This window comes from Jaculus jaculus, chromosome 3, assembly GCF_020740685.1.
Source record: "Jaculus jaculus isolate mJacJac1 chromosome 3, mJacJac1.mat.Y.cur, whole genome shotgun sequence".
NCBI classification, from domain to species: domain Eukaryota; kingdom Metazoa; phylum Chordata; class Mammalia; order Rodentia; family Dipodidae; genus Jaculus; species Jaculus jaculus.
In genome coordinates this window covers 41,730,969-41,753,398 of record NC_059104.1, presented here as the reverse complement: position 1 = coordinate 41,753,398, position 22,430 = coordinate 41,730,969, and positions in this window count along the sequence as shown.

The window sequence follows — 22,430 nt, the reverse complement described above, 5'->3', positions numbered from 1 at the left end:
CAGGACAAGAGATGTATCTCCCTGAAACATCTTTATATTAAAACAATGGAGAGGACGAAGAAAGATTGTTAAAAATAAAAATTATTTTGAAAAAGAGTTGACTGGAGAAGGAATCTACATTTCAAGGTCATGATATATTTCATCCCTAAATTAAAAATGCAGCTGTATCCTACACACCTGTTGCTGGTTTCGGAAACAAAAAATACATGGAATGGTCATAAAATACACACAGTTCCAGGAACTGCTGCTGAGATACAGCTCATAGGTAGGGCATGATGACCCTTATAAATAGGCCAAAAAAAAAGCCTTTAAAAGATAGACCATAATTTACATGGAGACCTAAAGATGTTTTGGATATACCAAAACTATGCAAGGGATACCATAAAGGCTGTTGGCTAGGGATAAAATTTTTCCCTGGCTACACAGCCAAGCTGGAAGGGTGAAAATAAAAAATCCTGAGACTAACAGTCACTGGTTATTATTGAACTTGAACTACAGAAGTTTGATGTTTGTTTGATGGTTGTTGAGTTTACGTTATTTTAGTGGTTCTCTGTTACACCTTATACCACTTGAAAATGTTTATTCTGTGCCTTTAAATATTGAAAGTATATAAATTGTTTGATTTTATAGTACACACAGCTTCAAGACAATCTTAAATCTCAGAGGAGACTTGGGACTTTTGGACTATCTTAAGTTGATCAAGACTGTGGGGAACCATTGAAATTGGACTCAATATAATTTACAATGTGTGATGACTTTAACTCTTAAATCTGTTGGGGGCCAGGGCCAGAGCATAGTACTTTGGATAGATGGCCCCAATATATTCAAAGTTTTATTTTATTTTTTTTAGTTTTTGGTGGTAGGGTCTCACTGTAGCCCAGGCTGACCTGGGGTTCACTATGTAGTCTCAAGGTGGACATTCCATGTTTCATTAGTTTGTAGTTTGGATCTGCAACCACTTGGCTGGAGGACATGTCACTGGGTGGATCTTAAGGTGTGGTGGTGGGTTTGAAATTCCAATCTTAAAATATGCAAAGTACCTAGTTCCACCTGGAGTTCCTGAAGTGTGATGTATGGCTTATGGCCTGTGGCTTTTTCTCTGTCTCTCTCTCTCTCTCTGCTTAGACCTAAGAAAGCAGCATCAACTTCTTCTACCATTATAGAACTTCTCTAGATCTGTAAGCTTCAATAAATATCCCTTCCTCCATACTTGTGCCTAGTCTGGAAGTTCATCTCAGCAAACCTGAAGCTGTCTGCTACATAGTCACAATTTAGGAATTACATTGTGCCATTTCCATGTAGTAAGGGAGTACCATGTTGATATTATATGCAAGTACTGTGTACCCATTTGCCTAAAATAGTACTGCAGCTCATTGTATGTAGCAACCACTTTCTGGTACTGGGAGTTACAGGCCAAAGCCAAAAATATGTTTTAAGGTTAGGCTTCATCTCATCCTCTTCAGGGCCCTTCTTTTCATGTGCTCTACCCATGCTCCTGTTGAAGGTTCAATCTTTTAGTCTATGTTCAGAGATAAAGATTTCTCTGGTACCAATTAATTTGGGGTTTAGTTTTGTGTATTTTTTACCCCACCCTCCCTTTCTCCTCCCCCCAATTCCTTGCATCCTTATTGTATGGGCCTTGAGTTGACTATCAGATATGACAGAAACTCTAGCTCATCCAGGAGAGGAACCACAGATGAGTGAGACCATGTGGCAACTGCCTTTCGGTGATTGTGTGAATTCAATAAGCATGATCTGTTCCAAGTCTGTACATTTTTCTACAAATTTCATTGTGTTGTTTTTTTCTTACTGTTGAATAGAAGCCCATTGTGTATGCATTTCAATTAATTTGATCAGTGAGTCATTAAGCATAAGAATGAATAGGAAACATACTAAGATACAAAATGTCAAAAAGATTAATATATAAGGACTTCTAGTTAAATACAGAAATAGAAATATACCTGTACTCCTGTACAGAAAGACAAACTTGGAATTAAAGAATGCAAGCTGGACTGTTTAAAAAGACATTTAAAATGAGAGAAGAAACAATAATGTATAACAATGATAATGATTAGAAAATGTAACATGAAGAGGTATAGAAGCTGATAATGTTATACAATAGTTTAATTTATTAATGAGAAGAAAAGAGAGACAGGGTATTGATTAAAACTGCCAAAAGATCTGAAGACATGGCTCAACATTTAAGGTATTTGCCTGCAAACCCTAATGAACTGAGTGTAATTACCCAGTATCCATGTTCAGCCAGATGCACAGTGGGGCAATCATATGGGGATTGCTTGTTTGCAGTTGGAGACCTTGCCAGGCCCATCTCTCTCTCTTTCTCTCTGTCTTTCTCTCTCCAAAATGAATATATATATATTAATGTGTAAGAATTGACTGGAAGAAAAATAGTGGGAATTCTCCATGATACTGGAGTGGGGAAAGACTTCATGAACAATGCCCTAGTAGCCCAGGAAACTAAACATTCATTCAACCAGTGGGATCTAAAATGTATTTATACAAACAAACATACCATAAATAGAGCCAGCAAGCTATTGACCAAATGAGAGAAAAACCTCACCAGCTACACTACTGACAGATCCTATTTGTGGGGCTCCTTCCCGGTCAAGTAGGTAGTGCCGAGGGAAGAACCAGGCCTACTGGTACCCCCTAGGGGTTGAGGAAGATGATGAGCGACGGACAACTCAGAAACCTCTCCTGGCCATCGGAGAAAAACCACACTGAGTCCGAGTCTTTTCGATACAGAAACTCACAGAAAAAACTCGCTTTATTACTCTGAGCAGTTGCCTATATCATGTTGGAGATAAAGGCAGGGATTTTAGGATGGGGGAAGAGGTAAGGGTCAATAATAAATGTTAACTATTGAAATGGTAATTACAATTGCCACGTGGAGTTGGCAGGCTAGAAGCCATTAGGTGTCTTGCTGAGTCCTAGCTGGCCAGAGACAGGTCGCCAAACTTTAGCTAGGCTCAGGAAGTTCCACTAGGCCTCACGCCTGGGCCTTTCAGAGCCCAACACCTATTATCTAAATTCTGCAAAGAACTCAAATCATTAAGCAATAATAAACTAAGCAATCTACTCAAAAAAAAATGGGGATATGGGATAGGGAACTGAATAGGGGATTCTCAAAGGAAGGAATACAAATGGCTTAAGTTCTTAAGTTCATAATTCTTCAAACACTTAAGAAAATTCTCAAAATCCTTAACCATCAGGGAAATGCAAATTAAAACAACTATGAGATTACACCTTACACTAGTTAGTATGCCAATCATTAAAAAATCAAATGACAATAATGTTATTGAGGATGTAGGGAAAGAGGAAGCCTCATTGACTAGCAGATAATGAAAATGTGGTGCATATGCACAAGGGAATTCTACTCAGCAGTAAGGAAAAATAAAATAATGAAATTTGTAGGAATGGATGGACTTAAAGCAGATCACACTGGGCTGGAGAGATGGCTTAGCGATTAAGCACTTGCCTGTGAAGCCTAAGGACCCCCAGTTCAAGGCTCGATTCCTCAGGCCCCATATTAGCCAGATGCACAAGGGGGCACACACATCTGGAGTTCGTTTGCCATAGCTGGAGGCTTTGGCGTGCCTTTTCTCTCTCTTTCTGTCTGACACTCTCAAATAAATATATAATAAAAAAACAGATCATACTAATCAAACTCACACAAGCACAAATGACTAGTGCCACATGTTCTCCCTCATCTGTGATCAATAGCCTCGAACAACTTGAGTTGCAGGCTTACATTACAGGCTGCTTGAGGCACAGGTAATAGGGTGTATGTGTTTTGGAGGAGGGAATGGGAGGTTGGGGGGATACACTCAGAACTAAATACTAAATGAATTGGAGCCATAGAAACCTTACTTGTGGATAATAGATTAAAAGATATAACTCTCAATAGGAGTATGGGGGAAATCACCTGGTAAGAAGGGCCATGGAGAGGGTAGGATGAATCCTAACCCTGAAACATTTGGCTCTGGCTTGTAATTCCCAGTACCAGCAATTTGTTACAACATTGAGCTTTTGATGAGAGAGACTGACAAGGTCCCCAAAACAAGACCTGCTTCTGTCAAAGCACTTAATTACCCATTTGAGGTAAAACGTAAGACCCTATTGTCGAAGCCACCACATGCTGCTGACACAGAATATACAGAGATCTGGCTGGAATATGGACAGAAGCCACTTCCTGGATGGTTAGTCTGTATAGTGCTAGAAAGCACTCTATGAGCTGATGGGGAAGAATGGTCAACAACAATGAGAGCAGTCAGGGGACACTGCTATACTAGCTGGACAAGATGTACACACCTGTACAGTGGTAGCACCCAGCTTAGGTGGCTAACCGATGCCTTTCTGATTGGCTTAGAGATCTGTTCAGTGGAAAGGAACCATACCTAGAAGTATGGATACCAAGGTTATGGTTTCCAACAAGAATCTCCCAGTAGTTTATGGCCAAAAAAGAGGCTACACCCATCAAAATCTCTCGAAATTGACAATGTTTATCCCCTTTAGCCTATGCTGATCTCAACCTCCTTTGGAGAATCTTTTTTGTTTTGCTTCAGAAGGCAGCAAGAACCACAGACAAACAAAATCTACCAGCAAGAAAAGAAAAGATCACTGACTCTCTGGCAAGAGATGAATCACCCCTCTCACACCAGCCAGGGATCAAGTGAAACCACAAAGAAGTTGGCTAGATGAGCAAGAGTGCTACTTCCATGGCAACCCTGTCAACCTGTGCAAGGATGATGAAGACAGACATTGAGGATATTCAAAACATACCGAAGCAGAAATCCAGAAAATGTTGACCCACCAAGGCTCAAGGAATTTTGCAGAATATGGGGCTGCAAGAATGCAAGAGCCACAGAATGGGTGGGAATATCCAGAGGTATTGCACTCCCCTCCACAATGACTGGCTGCTGCTCCCACAACTCATAACACACAACCCAATGGTGAATACCAGCAGTCTTACTAAGGAGGTCCCTCAGTGGAATTGGGACAAGGAGGGGGAAATGATGGAACAAAAACATTATGTGTCCATACAAATTTCTCTTTAATAAATAGAAAATGATTATAATATTATTTTGATACCTATAGGAAAATTATCTTTAAATGTGTCTGTCCACTAAGTTTCCATAGTCAGAACATAGATGAACACATGTGATAGAAAATAAAATGGGAAATTTTGCCTTCTGAAAATTAGAAAAAATATACATAATCCTTATTACCAATATATAACTACATTTAGAATAAAACCCAAAGTAGATACTCAATGAATGCTGCATTTTGAATAAATATGAATGAATGGATGATACAAGTTTTAAATAATATGATGGAATCATCTCAATCTACATTGAGTAAAAACAAAATAAAAAGATGAAACAGTGCATACATATTCATACTTATGAGAATGGTTAGAAAATAATTTAAAAGTGTAAAAATACTTGTACTCATAAATGCCATCTACTTTTTTATTGTGGGAATTTTTCATGTAATGCATTTCTTTGCAATTGAACTTGAGAATAAGAAATAAAAAGGAGAAGTCAAAAGCTAATCGTGATTCCTACACTGCTATCAAATTTTAGCCTGAGTAATAAAATAGGGCATGATAAAATATAGTAAAGTTAAGGATAAATTGATGTTGGAGTCTTTGCTGCTATTAAAGGCCCAAGACTAGCAACAGGCAGAGAAATTCCTTATTTGGGTATATTATTTAAACTTTTAAAAAACTCAGTAAACAAACAATAGCTTAGTACAGATAATTTTAAAAAAATAATAGTGTGATGGCATGATTTTGTCAAAAAGTAGATCCTAAGAAGAAAATGAGCCGAATATCAGATTGTGCTAAGAAGTAAAGTCCATCCCACAACTACCACGACTTGTGATTTTTGCAGACTGAACTTCTCTGCCAGAAATATTTTGTTGATTTAGTAAAGTGGGCCAATAAAGATCATTTAAGCTTCCATTTGTGAGGTCAATCTAGATGCTTCCTGAACCACCAGCTGTGAAGGCAAATTCATAAGGGTCAAGAAACAAGTTCATTAATAAATTCTTGTTATTTTCTCCATTCTTCACCATTCTTTTATCCTGTAGTATGAAGTGAAGTGAGAGGACGGAAGAGGCCTATCTGTTATAAATCCAACTCCAATGCCACTACATTTCCATGCAAAGAATTCCCAACTATAGAAATGTGGTGGTCAATAAAATCATCTTTACCTAAATCTAGATTAAATAGATCAAACTGACTATGGAGGTGAAATACTGTTGTCAACTTCATCATGGTAGGAATCTCACAACACACACTCCACTTGGGCAGGTGTGTGAGGGTGTTTCCAGGATGGATTGATGGAGTTACAAAGATGTTTACCTAGAGTGAACCGTGCTACTGTTGGTGGAGTATACATAAAGAAGCTTGAAAAGAACACAGTGTCTTTAACATGTCTGTCCTTACCTACTGATGCGTGCATCTATGCTGTTGCTGCTATTTCTCCTGGACCTCAGAACCCAGCTTCATCAGCCTTCCAACATGGACTGAACCTGCTTCTCTCCAGGAATCCTTACTATCTTCAGTGCAAGATTGGAAGTGCTATGATAATTCAGGCTTGTAGACTGAACAGCTGTTGGACTCTGCAGCCGGAAGACAGTTATTGAGCTATTGTTGGACTTTCTAGCCTGTATCCTATAAACTAATCCAATAAATCATCTTTATAATATTGTGGGAAACTGAGTCCTACAGAGCCAGCACTAAAACACAGGAAATTTATTTATGTGGGAAGGGGCTTAGAAGAATAACCTCTAAGCTTAAGCACAGAACTCAGAGTTTATATAGACAGTATAACAGGCAGTCTAACCTCACCTTCAGTTCTTTAAACCATTGGTGGGTTAAACTTCTGGGCTATGCTATGTGACTGGGTGCATGAGCAAGAAATAATAAGTGGCCTCCAGAAGGTGTTAGCTCAGAGGGAGGTTTTACCCATGGTTCACCAATCTGACTGACTTAGGACAGGCTCAGTTGTATTAGGCATGATAAGAGTAGGATTAAGCTATTCAAGGGACTTAAGGAAACTACCGCAAAAGGATCACTTATGATAAGCATGCATATTTTCTAATGTGCTACCTAAAATAATAGGTGAAATATAATAATTTTAACTGCAGAATTACTATTCATTTGTCCAGTAAATGTAATATTTTTCAATGTGAATGTTCAAATGATAATGATAAAAAACATTTTTTTTAAATGTTTTATTTATTTATTTGAGAGCAACAGACACAGAGAGAAAGACAGATAGAGTGAGAGAGAGAGAATGGGTGAGCCAGGGCTTCCAGCCACTGCAAACGAACTCCAGACACGTGCGCCCCCTTGTGCATCTGGCTAACGTGGGACCTGGGGATCCGAGCCTCGAACTGGGGTCCTTAGGCTTCATAGGCAAGCGCTTAACCGCTAAGCCATCTCTCCAGCCCTAAAAAACAAATTTAAAGACATTCTGAGTGAATCCTTTTCATTTTTTGTTCTTTTGCACTGTATAAATTAAACTGATTGGGGGAAATTATGATTTGCATTCAAAATTCTTAAGATCCTAAATTATATGAAAATTACTTCATTAATTTAGGTCACTATATTTTCATGATTGCATTTCTATTATATTCAACACTAATTATATTTTATTTAAGCAAATTTTGGGGGGACACTTGTCAAAAATTACATTCATGTAGCTTATTTGATAAGGGACATTATATAGATTAGGACAGGCACATGCTATTAAGAGAAAGATTTTAAAAATAGAACAAATGTGGAATTAAAATCTGAATGAATAATTCATGGGATGTTATTATTATAGATAAAATATGTGTATTTCACTGAAAACACTTGGGGATTCTAATTGTTCGCAGTGAAATTCCATTTGATTTCCATAATCTATTTTGCTTCTTTGATCTGCCATCCTTGGCAGTAATGTATTAGTGGTTTTACAAGTGGTAATTTTTTTATACTGAGGGGAATTAATATCTGTATATCTTAACTTTGCAATTTTAGATTATTAAATTATTATACTTAGTGGAAGCTGTTTCTGTGCATAAGTGTCATTTTTAAAAACAAGGTTATACTACAGAAGGTTATGCTGTTTATTACTGAGAGGTAGAGATTCATTTTTTACAAGGACAGGTATGTTTTAAATTTCTTTAATCAGATATGTCATATATATATATCATTATACTAAAGATTGAGTTTTCTCAAATTGATGTCCCTGAACCACAGTTCCCTGACATTTTGATGCTACCTGAATTTATGCAAACAATAAAATGCTATTGAGCAAGTGAACATGTTTCCTTCAGAAATTAAAAAAAAAAGATTTACATTCTTAGAGGAGGTCATGAACTCAATAATACAAAAATCTAGATAACAACTAAGCATCCTTAAGCATACATGCTTAAATATGTTTTAAATATCTCTTTTGTGGATGCATATGTGGTGTGTGTGTGTGCACGCCCATACATTTTTGTGTAGTTGTTTGTGCATGTGCTTTCACTTGTGTGTTGAGGTAAGTATCCATATTGGGTGTCTCTATCATTCTTGACCTTATTGTTTGAGAAAGGGTGTCACACTGAATCCAGAGCTCACTGATTTTCCTAATCTAGCAAGCCAACAAGCTGGAGGGATCCCCTGTCTTTTCTCAGGATCACTTGAAGTTCTAGCAGGCCACCATGCTTAACACTTATGTGGGTTTTGGGAGTTGTAAATTGAGTCTTTATTCTTGCACATTAAGTGGTCTACCAGCATAATCATCTTCCCAGCCAATGTATATGTTTTATATGAAAAGTATATTAAAGTATTTATATTAATATGAAACCTAAAGCAATGAAATCTATGTGGTAGCAACCAGTCTTTGTCAGTCAAGAAATTAATATTTTTTAATATTTTTATCTATTTTTAAGGAAGGAGAGAGAGAATGATAACGAGTGTGCCAGGATCTCTTGCCACTTAAAATGAACTCTAGACATACCCACCATTTTGTGCACCTGACATTACATGGGTACTGGGAAATCAAATCCAGACTGTCAGGCTTTACATCAAAGTGTTTTTAACTGCTAAGCCATATCTCTAGCCAAAAACTTAGTATTTTAATATTTGGAGCAGTTACAGGATTGTAATAATGGATGTATATGCTAACAGTATTTCCTTTCAATTAAATGGGTCTATTCCACTTACTTTTCCACAGTGGAATCCCTGGAAAATACATTTCAGAGCATATTTGGACATATAAGATACAGATGATGAAATATTTATTCTCTTGATGTTAAAGGAATTGAGAAACATAGGAAATATGATTTGTAGTTGAAAACAATTCAGTATAGATGATTGATTTCTTATATTATCTTTGACCTTATTACATTCATTGATAAATGCAATACATATGTTAAAAGAATGTATAAATTTCATGTTTGTCAAAATAGAATAAAACATTCAAATGCAGTCTAAAATTGGGAAGGAATTCAACTTTTAGAACTGTATATAAAATGACAAACTATTTTTTTTCACCAAAAAAATCGGTAGATGGTATTTTTCATTAAAAGATAACAATCTTTTAAGCATTAGTGCTGTTTAAATGCATCTTTTTCTTAAGCACCCTATGCCAAAAATATGATAAGATCTTTGTCAAGAAAAATTAAGAGTTTTTTACTAAAATTTTATTTTTATACTAGCTATAAGGCTTTTCTTTTTGCTTTTAATGTGGTCTAAGTAGGGGTCGCTTTTATTTTTATTTTATATATTTTTTATATTTTATTTTATATTTTATGATATATATATATATATATATATATATTGGTTTTTCGAGGTAGGCTCTCACTCTAGCTCAGGCTGACCTGGAATTCACTATGTAGTCTCAGGGTGGCCTCGAACTCACGGCGATCCTCCTACTTCTGTCTCCTGAGTGCTGGGATTAAAGGCATGCGCCACCATGCCTGGCTTTTGGGATTGCTTTTAAAATGAACCTATTATAAGTAGAACTCTGAAGACTTCATCTTTAGTGATGGTGACTGTGAAACAAAGGATAGATTCATCAAAACCAAGTTTTAAGGAAATCTTCATGTACTGGAAGCTTCAGAAGTATTTCAAATAAGGGAAATTTTGAAACTGATAGATGATGCGGCATTCCATGCTGTAGCCCTACACTGGAGTCTGTGTTCAACATTTATAAAACTAGATGATCATATGTTCCCAAGACATTCAATGAGTTGTTTACATGCCATAAGGCAGCCCTGAGACGCAGAAGTTATAAGTCAAAAATTAGTTTGTAAAGAGACCTTTCATGAATTTAAGTGGGAATTTGTTTATCCCAGTAGTATTAGGAGCCATTAACGTAAATATCTGAGAACAAGATATCCTTGCACTGGAAGTTCATCTGGGGCGTCTCACCTGCACAGAGACTCAACATAGTGAATCCTATTTCCAGTAAGAAGAAACACTTCACCAACAAGGAATTTCATATATGATGTATGTGAAATCTCAAAAGTGGAATATTCATAGCAGCAAAGGAATTTCAGTCATTTCCTTTCAGATCTTAAAATATATTCTTTTAAATGGCATGTAAAGACCTTTAGAACAGCAGTTTTGAGTTTGCAATACTGACTCAATTCCCTCTTTGGCTTATGTAAATTCCGTTCATGGATTGGGGAGGGAATCATGATATGAGGAAGCCAACAAAGTCCATTGACATTCAGGAAGCTCAGAAAATTATGAGTTTTGCAAGACCTTCCCTATGATTATAAGGAAATAAATTATTGCTGGAGAGACACAGTCTTATGGAGCTGCCTGAAAGTTGGGCAGGGAGCCGCAGAGGTGCAGCTTGAATGAGCCATCACTCATGCTAGGGTGAGCTTTTCTGTGATGGAGTTGGCTTTGTGTCACCCAGACCCCTGAAAGTATGTCAATACATTCATTGTCCCCTTAGCAAGACTTGAGGGAAATTCTTTCATTGACCTGTCTTCCTTGCTTCTTCCCAGAAAGTTCATCTAACATCTTTGGAGTTCAATTACTCTACAATGAAGAAAAAAGTTATGACATTGCAAAAACTATATTGTTTCTTCTTCCTCTTTTGATTTGTCTTGGTCCTCCACAGCCACCTCCACCTCCTTCTTTTCTTCTTCTTCCTTTTGCTCCTACTTCTTTATCTTCCTTTTTTTTTTCCCTTGGACATTTTGGATAAATAACTAGCTTGTATGAAATACTCATGTGAGGTCATAGCCTATCATATGACCTTATCACCCAAGAAAGGTTAAACATGTTTGGATTTGCCTTATATTGTTTAATACAGAACCATTTGCACCTATATTAACAAGAATATTTTTCTACTCTTTTCCTCTTGTAATAATTTTAACTGAGATTAAAATTTGGCAATACAAGTTGCATAAAGGGAGTTAAAAGTATTCTCTCTGCTTCCATCTTATTTGACAGGTGCTGGAGAGTTGGTATGTTTTTTCTGATTAAAAAAGTTGTTATAACTTACTAGGAAAAGTATGTGAGCCATTTATTGATTCAGTTCCTTTAGTTGATATGGGACTATTCTATTCTGACAATATCTTTGTTTTCATAAAGGTTTTGAGTTTTTATAACTTTTATGATTCCATTCAATTAACACTTGTTATTAAGTTTGCAGCTATTATCATAGTATTTACCCCTTCACACATTCAGTGACAATGAAATAGACATTTCTGTTCCAATTTTCAATATCATTACTTTATGTCTTCTCTTTGTTTCTAGTTAGATGAATAAGAGATTAACTTCATTTCCATAATCTTGGTGAATTTTCACTTCCATTTAGCAAAAAAATTAACTTTTGTTTTTCTCAATTTTTATTAACATTTTCCATGAAAAAAATTAACTTTCATAACATATGTTTCATTCAGAAATGTGTTGTTTATTCTCTTAGTATTTGATATTTCCCAGCATTCTACACGTTACAACCATCTAGCTGAATTGTACTGTGGTCTGAAGACATGCTTTCTGTGATTTTTGTTGAAGCAATCTTGTTACAGTATATTTTTAGGACTCAGAGTAGGTCTGTCTTGCTAGAGTTTTTCCATGAACTTTAAAAATACATATTTCTGCTAATGTTTGTAGAACATAAAAAAAAAAAAAAACAATTAATGTTGACTGATGACTGATAACCCTGTTTAGTTCTACCGCACTCATTTATACTACTATTTATCATAAACATGGGGGCTGAAAAGATGGCTTAGGAGGTAAGGCACTTGCTTGAAAAGCCAAAGGACCCAGGACACACAAGCCAAAAGGACAAGGTAGCACATTTGTCTAGAGTTTGCTTTCAATAGCTAGAGACTCTGGCATGCCAATTCTCTCCCTCCCCACTTCTATCTTTCAAATAAACAAATAAAAATAAAAAGATAAAAGATATTAAAAATCTTTGTTAAAAAATTAATGAACAGGGCTGGAGAGATGGCTTAGCGGTTAAGCGCTTGCCTGTGAAGCCTAAGGACCCCGGTTCAAGTCTCGGTTCCCCAGGTTTCCCACGTTTGCCAGATGCACAAGGGGGCGCATGCGTCTGGAGTTCGTTTGCAGTGGCTGGAAGCCCTGGCGCACCCATTCTATCTCTCTCCCTCTATCTGTCTTTCTCCCTGTGTCTGTCGCTCTCAAATAAATAAATAAAAAATGAACAAAAAAAAAAATTAAAAAAAAAATTAATGAACAAGGAATATCAATAGATAGGCAAAGTTCATATCTTGAAGAATGGGAAAACTGGAGCGAAGTTAAAAAATTAAGATCTACATATAGTGCTTAAAAGCCTTTTCCTATTGGGGAATGAAACAAATATTTTATTATTTAGTTCTGTGAGTTAGTTTTTAATTATTTTGCTTTACTTACGTAAGATATGCATATAATTAATAAAATTTAAGTGAATTCTAAAGAAAATTCATAAGTTTAACTTATCCTTTAGAACTAAAATACACCAACTATATTCACACACACACACACATAAAACTTGTTTCTAAACTCTTAGAAATTGAGAAGCACTTAAGCCAACTAATTATTTTTCTTCTTCTCAACTGTGTGTATTATGCACAAATTATCTGAACATTGGTCCTTGTTATAGTTTGAAGCATAAATGTCCCATAAAGCATGTGTTTATGGCTTTCTCCCTAGGAAATGTGGCTAATGGGAAGTGGTAAATACTTAATGACTTGAACAAAGCAGGTTACTGGGAGCAAAGGCTATATCATTCCCTCCCTCCCTCTGTCTTCTCTTTTTTTCTCTCTCTCTCTCTTCCTCTCTCCCCTCTTTTCTTTCTTCCTCCCTCCTCCTGCTTCCTGTGACATTGTATTTTGGTAATCAAGAAACGAGCAATCCCTCTGCTACATCTCGTTGAACCAACCTAATACTAATATTTTTATCTTGGTCCAAGATAAGAGACATACATTCAATAAATGCTCTCTTTCTCTATAAAGGAAATTCCTCAGGATATCTCATCAGATAATTCCTGTGGTTTACATTATATAGCACTTCATTAGAACTTCTCTTGTCTTCTACAGGATTCAAGTCGTCAAGTCAAAATGATAACACATTTTATTTTATTAAATATTTTATTAATTTATTCATGAGAAAGAGAAAGATAGAGAGAAAGAGAGAATGGGCATGCCAGGGCCTCTAACCACTGCATATGAACTCCAGACACATGTGCCCCCTTGTTGATGTGGCTTACGTGGGTCCTAGGGAATCAGTCCTGGGTCCTTAGGCTTTGTAGGCAAAAGCCATAACTGGTAAGCCATTTCCCAAGTCTCCCAAAATTATAACACATTTAAGTAGCTTTGTATTTCAAGATGAGTGCAGACCTTAAAAAGGGGCTATAGTATGAGCTGTGTTTCTATTAAAATATACGTATTCAACTCTGGCCATGTAAATGACAGGAAGATTACTAGAAAGGTCCAGAAAAAAAATACAAATCCAGGAAGGGGTCCAAGTTATATAAGGAAAAGAATAAACACCATCTCCTTGTAGCAATATATTTTTAAGAACAGAATCTATCCGGAGTTTTTTTGTTCCATTTTATTGAAATTCACACTTGAGTTTTGGCTTTGGAAATGATAGTAATGATGTTTGCCCTTCATTAGTTTTGTTAGACATTTTTGGTTTGAAACTAGATTCTTTATTGATTCTTTTTATTTACCTATGCTTAGAAGAGAAAACAAAAAGAAAATCCTAGATTGTACAATATTAAAATTAAATTTCAGGGCTGTAGAGATGGATTAGCAGTTAAAGCACTTTCCTAAGGACCCATGTTTGACTCTCCAGATCCCACCTAAGCCAGATGTACAAAGGTGAGGAAAGTTCAAGGTCACATGCCCACTAGGTGGTGCAAGCATCTGGAGTTCGATTGCAGTAGCAGAGGCTCTGGCGTGCCAATTCTCTCTCTCTCCCTCTCTCTCTCTCTCCCTTTGTCTTTCTCTCTCTAAAATAAAAATAAATAAATTTAAAAAATAAATTTCAGCAACATGCTCTTCTCATTAAATAAGTTTGGGGATTGTGACTTTTTTTTTTTTGATAATTTTATCAACAATGTAGTGATTTGAGGGTCAGAAAACAATTGGCATCCATTCATGAAATGCAGATTATGAACTACTGAGAAAGAAAACATTCTCTAGTGAGGCCAAACTGTAATTTTCTTTGTGATAACAAATATGTTGCAGAACATGCGCTCAATAATTCTCCTGTCCTTAAAGCTATAGGTCAGCAGTGGTAAACTAAGGGAAGATGTGACATATGACAGGGATGGTCAAGGTAAAATATGGAACTATAACACTGCTCCCAAAGATGCAGAAGTGGAATAATTGGCTCTTTGTTTACCCAGTTCTTCCTCAAAACTCAAATTATCATACACATTTTTGAGAGTGTATTTGAGTAAGGAGATAAAGAGAAGTCTACATGTAAAATATGCAACATGCTTGATCTCTGTCCACATGAAACGGATTTAGAAAGGTGAAGCATTCTTCATGTATGTGACATGGAAAGAATGATTTCATCAGATAACAAAGGTAACACACTACGTCCAGCTCTATGAAAATGAATGAAACATGATAAGAGAATTATTATATGATAAAGGTGGAAGGATATATGAAGGGAAGAACAGTTTCTGAGCATAGGTGCACAGAATGGGGGTTACATGTGAGATTATACTAGTCCTAAAAAGGGAGAAATGAAAACTTCTAGCTAAAAGGAGGAAAATAAAAACACATATATAAAGAAAAATGTGCCAAACACAAGCATGTCTCACTATTTTACTTACTTTTCTTAATCATATATTCATTTTGGCGCACAGACTGGCACACTCTACACTGTCATTGTTTATAGTCTTAACTAGCTCACTACAGATTATTTAGGAAAGTTGGCTTCTCGCTTTGAAGCCTGCTCTGTAGGATTTTGTGTGGGTGTACATTTGACATGGAGTTTCTCCCTAATTACCATTCCATAGACTTCACTATCTTCTACTTCTTGCAGACTGGTTTCCTTGTACCTACATCTTTCTTCATCAAATATTTATTAGAGTTTGCAACATGTACAGTGTGAAACACTGTGAAGTGAAGGAGTTTAGAAGACAGTTAAAAAAGTGTGTCTCCAGATGCCATTAGATTGTTGTTTGAAACTGTTATAAGGCAAGTGACAAGCAAAGAGAAGAAAACAATATTCCATGTACACAAGTGGACACTTCCGGCCATGCCAAAGGAAGTTCCAGTATCTCTTATTTCTCTTGCCCAAATATGGAATGTAATAAAATTGTTAATATTTTAGAGTTATAATAAACGTAGAACAGGAATGATTCTATTCTTCCTTAACTCTTTTATCAGTTCACTTGTCTTTTATTTTAGAACTACTTAAGAAGAAATAAAATATTCTTGTAGTGCAATAAGTAAAGCTAAGATAATGCATTTTTTTATTCTTTGAAAAATATGCATACCTAGTCACATGTGTTTAAATATTTAATGAATAATACATTATTTTCTTTTCTTGTTATAACAAAAAACTGATAAAAAGAGTTTAGGGAAGAAAGCTATTACAGTTACCTTTGCAGTGTTGGGGGAGGGGAAATAACAACAACAACAAAAAAAATCTGGCTAAAGGGACTGGAGAGATGGCTACATGGTTAATCATTTGCCTGTGAAGCCTAAGGACCCTGGATTGAGGCTCAGTTTTCCAGGACCCACTTTAGCCAGAAGCACAAAGGGGAGCACACATCTGGAGTGCATTTGCAGTGGCTGGAAGCCCTGGTGTGTCCATTCTCTCTCTCTTTCTCTCTCTCTATCTGTCTTTCTCTTTCTCTCTGTCACTTTCAAATAAATTTAAAAAAAAATTCTGACTAAAGACAGGTAATATGAGAACAGGCTTATTTTCGCTTACAGTCTTGACGGGAAGCTCAGTGATGGCACTTCTGCCACAGCAGGTGGAAAACCCAGCAAGAGAGCAAGCTGAGTTGTGGCAAGAGGGAACCTGCCTATGACACACCACAACTTGCCTCCAACATCACACTTCCTCCAATAAGGTTCCACTTCCCAATTGCCACCAACTGGGGACCAGGCATTTGAAACAGGTGAGTTTGTGGGGGCCATTTGATTCAGATCACCACATAGGGGATTAGTTCAACTCATAGTTTGAGGGTCCAGTCCTTTGTGATGGGGAAGGCATGGCAATATCCACAGTGAAGAAACAAAGAGCAATGAATACTGCTCCCAAAGACTTCCTTTTCATGCAGTCTAGCATCCTACCCATGGAATAATGCAAGCATTTACAGTGAGACTTTCAACCTCACCTAAACTAATACAGAAACTCCTCAGAGTCCAGTAATTTGTTTCCATTGTGACTCTTGATCCTATCAAATAGACAAGATTAATGATCATACACTCTGAGTGACACAACAAGAAGCTTAAAGTACAGTAGAACACAACACTGTGACACTGTGCGTTCCTACCGTTTACCCAAAGTAAATATTTTGCGCATGTCAAGTTAATTTCAATATGAAATACTGCTCACAATTATTATTTAATAAAATTTACATTTTAGCAGGGCATGGTGAAGCATGCCTTTAATCGCAGCACTGGGAAGGCAGAGGTAGGAGGATTGCCATGAGTTTGAGGCCACCCTGAGACTCCATAGTGAATTCCAGGTCAGCCTGAGCTAGAGCGAGACCCAACCTTGAAAACCCAAAAAAGAAAAAAAAATTCATTTTTCTTTAACTACTTAAAAAGCAAGATAAAAAGTACATGCACACATTCAGAAATTTTAACATGGCAATTAGGTTTAGAAATAATGCCTTTTTAAGGTAATTCACCTTTGCATTTTATTCTTGGATGAAATAATTACATGGGCTGAAGTCCTATATGAAATGATGATAAATGGTGATATCCATCACAACTTTAAAACTATTTAATCTAGGCTATCCAGATGAATGGAAAAGGCCTTTTGTTATCCTGTATTATCTACTCCTTTGAAAATTTCTTCAGTCAAATGTTGATTTCCTGAAAGAGAATATAATGAAGACCAATATGGAGCAAATAACTACCTATCCAATATGCAGTGTTAGCTCATGCAACAAGAGTTTTATCAAGTACTGACAAGACACTAAGTATAGTAAATGGGAGTAGGGACTGGGTTAATTCTTAAAATATGGAATTAACAAATTAAAACTTTTCCATTACAATTTATATATTAGATTAAATTTAATTTTAGGTCCAATTGCTCTTAAACAACACTGCAAAGTAAGGGAGAAAGGATGTTATAACGCAATGAGTACTAAGAAGTTTTTAAAAAGTACACAATCCACTTCTCATTTTTAGTCCAGACAGATTGAATAAAAATTAAATAAAAATGTGATGCTTGGTTAGAAGCCATGCTATAGTTAAACTAAGCTGAAGGTTAAAAAAAAAAAAAAAAAAAAAAAGCCCCTGTACCTTCATGTTACCTTCATGTTCTAGAAAATCACTAGTTTGAATTAAAAATAAAACTTTATAAACCTCAGTAATTATATCACAATGAAATCAAGATTATTGTTGAATATGTATGTATTTGTTAATTTTCTCATCATTGTAATCAAACACCTGGCAAGAAGCAACTGAAGAGAGGAAGGACTACTTCTAGCTTGCAGTTTGGAAGGGCGCAGCCCGTCATGGTGGAGAAGGTACGGTAGCTAAAGAACCTGGGCCTCTGCAGTAGCAGCTGGGCTTGCACACATCTCAGAGGTCAGGAAGCTAGGATTTTGGCTGGAAGCAAGACAAGTGACCAGCTGTAAACTTAAAAGCTATTAGCCATAATTCACTTTTTTTTTTTTTTTTCCCAATGAAGCCCTACCTCTTATAGTTTCCTAAAGGGTACTAGCAATTATTCAAACACATAAGCTATGAGGGACATTTTACACTCAATTTTACATTCTGTCACTCATGATTATGTATTGTGGAAATATTGAGGATAATCAGAGAGCACAGTTATTTTAGTCAATATGTTTTAAAATCTAACATGTAGTATGCCTTGTTGGTGTATTTTAAGTGATGTTTTTCCTTCAATCTAATTTTCCCAATGCTCTACTTTTTTAGTAATTTAAAACTAGCTATTATATGAAGTAGAAAATGACATATTACTAACTTATTTAGGATCCTCTATAAACAAACCAGAAAAACAGAATTTGAGCACTGTTTGAGACGTTCAGAAAGTGCCAAATGCCAGTGTGAGGAAGCTAGAGAAGGGAAAAACAAGCCAACAAAAGTTGTATTAGCAAATAGATCACTTCAATAGGAAATACTCCTTAATGCTATGGAAGAAGTCTGGGAAGGAGTTCATAGTATGTAGCCAATAGATATATCACCTAGGGGCAAGGAGCTTCTGTTATTGTAACTCGGTAAGCTGTGTTTAAGGGGAGTGGAAAATGATTAACCCTCTCCATTGCTGGTCTGCCATGTTAATAATAGACCAGAGGGATATGGGAAGCAGAGGAAGCCCTCAGGCAAAGCTATTCAGGTTTTGCAGTTTGGACACAGAATTGGCATAAGTTAATATCATTAATCTTCCAGGGCATTAGTGGAAAATTGACAGCAACTGGTACTGTGATGTTACCTCTCTCCAGAGAAGATCCATGTTAACCTTTGTGAGGCTTCAGTTTGGAGTAAATAATTCAATCCAACCAGGCACTTCGGCTTCGTTTCAATTCTTGCAAGTTGTGGTCTATCTTTAAAAGCTATCCACAGTAGTGAATAACCTACCTTGATCCCAACTGAGTAGAAGGGTCACAGTTGCCTAAGACCCTTGTTTCTTCTTGAAATCCAGCTTCAGGCTACCCATAACGGTGAGACTTCTGAAAACCGTTCTGTACTTCAGCTACTTTCAACCTGACACTCTATCTTCCAGGTCTGCACTGCACAATGTGCGAATGCCTCCAGGGGAAAGCAGGGGTTGAACTTCTCTGCTCCACTCTGTTCTTCCCTTTTATTAAGTACCTTGGATCTTCTCTCTCAAACTTCATTTTCTTTTTAACTTAGCCCTGTAAAAGTGCCTAAAGCTCTGTCAAATTTTCTAAATCTTACTGGTATTCTGCCATCTAGTTTATCAGAAAATGTATTAAGAGAAAAAGCTGAACAGAAGATTTAACAAGAGAACCTTGTCTCCACTTGTAAGATTGTCCCGTTCTCTGAGACGAAGATCCTTAGGTTCTTCTCGATGTTATAAAGACTTTTCTTTCCATTTTTGTTCTGGCCTTAAATGACCAGAAGAAATTGCATCATTTCTTAATAAACTCAGAGAGAAAAAGTAAACACTACAACAATTTTAAGCCTTATAAAAAAGGACAGGTTACTTAGTGGAAAAGAAAAAATAGCAAGGTATTTTAATCATACTCTAAGGTATAAGACTAAGCACACAAATATGTTTATTTTTCACACAGAATAAACACTATCTTCTGACCTGCAAAGAGAATTGAAATGAACTAAGTATTGATGTACAACATAAAATGACATAAAATTTGTATGCACAGAATTATAGTCTTTTCTCTTAGGAGTATTTCTTGGGGTGTGTTAGAAAGCCCCTTGTCTTTTTTCCAAGGTTGAAGGATCAATAGGAACACACCCATTGCTATTGGGATGTTTTGCTGACATATCAGACTACACACATTTTCTGTCAGGAGACTTCAATCAATACATACTTTTCATGGCAAGAAAACAATACGTCACTAAAAATTTTTGAAGCTGAATAAATAATTACAATTTTCACATTGAAAAGCGAAGTATAAGACAAGCAAATGGAGTTTGTTATGGTAAAATTCCACACTGTAAGTCCATGCCTGCTTGTGACATTGAATGATGAAGCTTGCTTCAGTAGCTGGGTTTGTTTAATTTCCATTATCATGATTCCCAAGGGGACATAGCTATTTTGCAGGCCTTGTACACACAATAACTAAAATCAGCTTTTGTGAAAGAGGTTAAGGGTAGGGCAATTGGATTTCTGCAATCCTGATTCAAGGACATATGATAGGGCAATGTCTGTACAATTCAGACTAAAACGAATCAATACTGAGTGTCCTGGTATTACACCACTCTGAATTGACAAAACTCTAAATATATAAGAACTTAATTTTAGACAATATTCTTCATAATAAATAAACCTGATAAAAATAATATTGTTAATAGAAATGCCTGAGATGCTATCTTCTGTTTAACCCAATGATAAAAATATGTTATTGTTGTTGAAAGAAAATGACATATAAAAAGTGGAAATTTTCATGAGTTGGTAGGCAGACTTAGAAAAGACTTTTGTGTTGCTGCAACTTGTACAGCCACTTCATTGATGAATTCTGTGACCTCTAGCTAGTCACTTAGCCCTTCTCTGGGCTTAATTTCCTTCTTGGGTATAAACAAGAAACAACTCTTGTTGTAGGGGTTGTGATAGCTGTGGATAAAAATCTATACCCATGAGGGCAAAGAAGTATAATTAAACCTTGGCATTGTTCCTTTAAAAATTAAAACCCCATTAAAAATTTAAAAAGTCTTAAACAACCTCATTAGTGCTGGCTTGGAAAGCCATTAAGTATATTGGTTTGCCCCTATCATAAGCCCCAGAAGGTTATCTGTGTCCCTATTGCCCACAATATTTACTGATGTAAGTGATAGCTGATGTCTACTGGTTAGTCAATTTCAACATATATTCTTCCATTTAAATATCGCTTCTACAGTGGATCTGCATATTTTGATTAGCTAGGAAGTTAAAACAATAAAATGTATTCCAAATCTAAGGAATTGGTAAAACAAAAGCAAGTCCTATACAAATGAAAATAAGAGGTTTCTCCCAGTCTTTCTATAGTACTGGGGATTGAACTCAGTACACATCTGCACTAAGCTATATCCCTAGCTCTTATTAAACTGTTTATATTCAAAAAAAGTCTCAATACCCTGTCCAGTCTGATTTTGAACTTGTGATTCCCCTGCCTAGCTTCTGGAGTAGTTGGGATAACACATCTGTGTAACTACTCCCAGCCCTAATCTTTTAAAGTTAACAATTTAGCTGGGGGTGATGAAGATATGCATCAGTAATTACAATAATTGAAAGGCTGAGTTTAAGGACATCCTGGGCTACCTAGTGAGTCCATGACAACAATAACAAAAAAGAAAGAAAGAAAGAGAGAAAGAAAGGAAATGAAAAAAGTCCAAAATTCTCATTAGTAGTTATGCTGACATTTATTAAGCAAAATATTTTCCTTGATATATGATGCCTACAATGCAAAGTTTGGTAATTTTGAGACATTACATTTTGCTAAAAAAGAAGTATTCTTATCTCTAATTTATTATCTTTTCTTTATTGAATTTTAATGCTTCAGAAATATATCTCTGAAATCTAAAACATTTATACTTTTTATACATTGGTTTCCTCAATTTCTGTTTTTACACTTTTTCTAAGTATAAAATTTTATAATATCATAATTTATTTTATTTTGCTATTAAAATTAACATATTGGAAACTTCTTCATTTAAATTAATCAAAATAATAATCATATTTGGGAATATCAACTCTAAGTAAATAGAAAGATAATTTTTATTAAAATGCATATATATATTCCAAAAATGTCTAAATCTGAGAGAACAGGTAAGGATCCATTATTATATAATGTATATCCATTAAAAGCAATAGATATATACAAGTACTTCTATATAACTTGGAAACAAATCATCATTAATTATTAAATGTAATGTCATTCTGTATTATACTAAGAAACATTGCCAAAAAAGAACAAATTGAAATTTAATGTTTAGAATGTATATGATGTTTTGAAACAGATGTCCCCCATAAACATTTGTGTTTTGAATGTTTATTACCCAGCTGATGACAGTTTGTGAGGTCAATCCTTGCTGGAGGAGATGTGTTGTTAGGG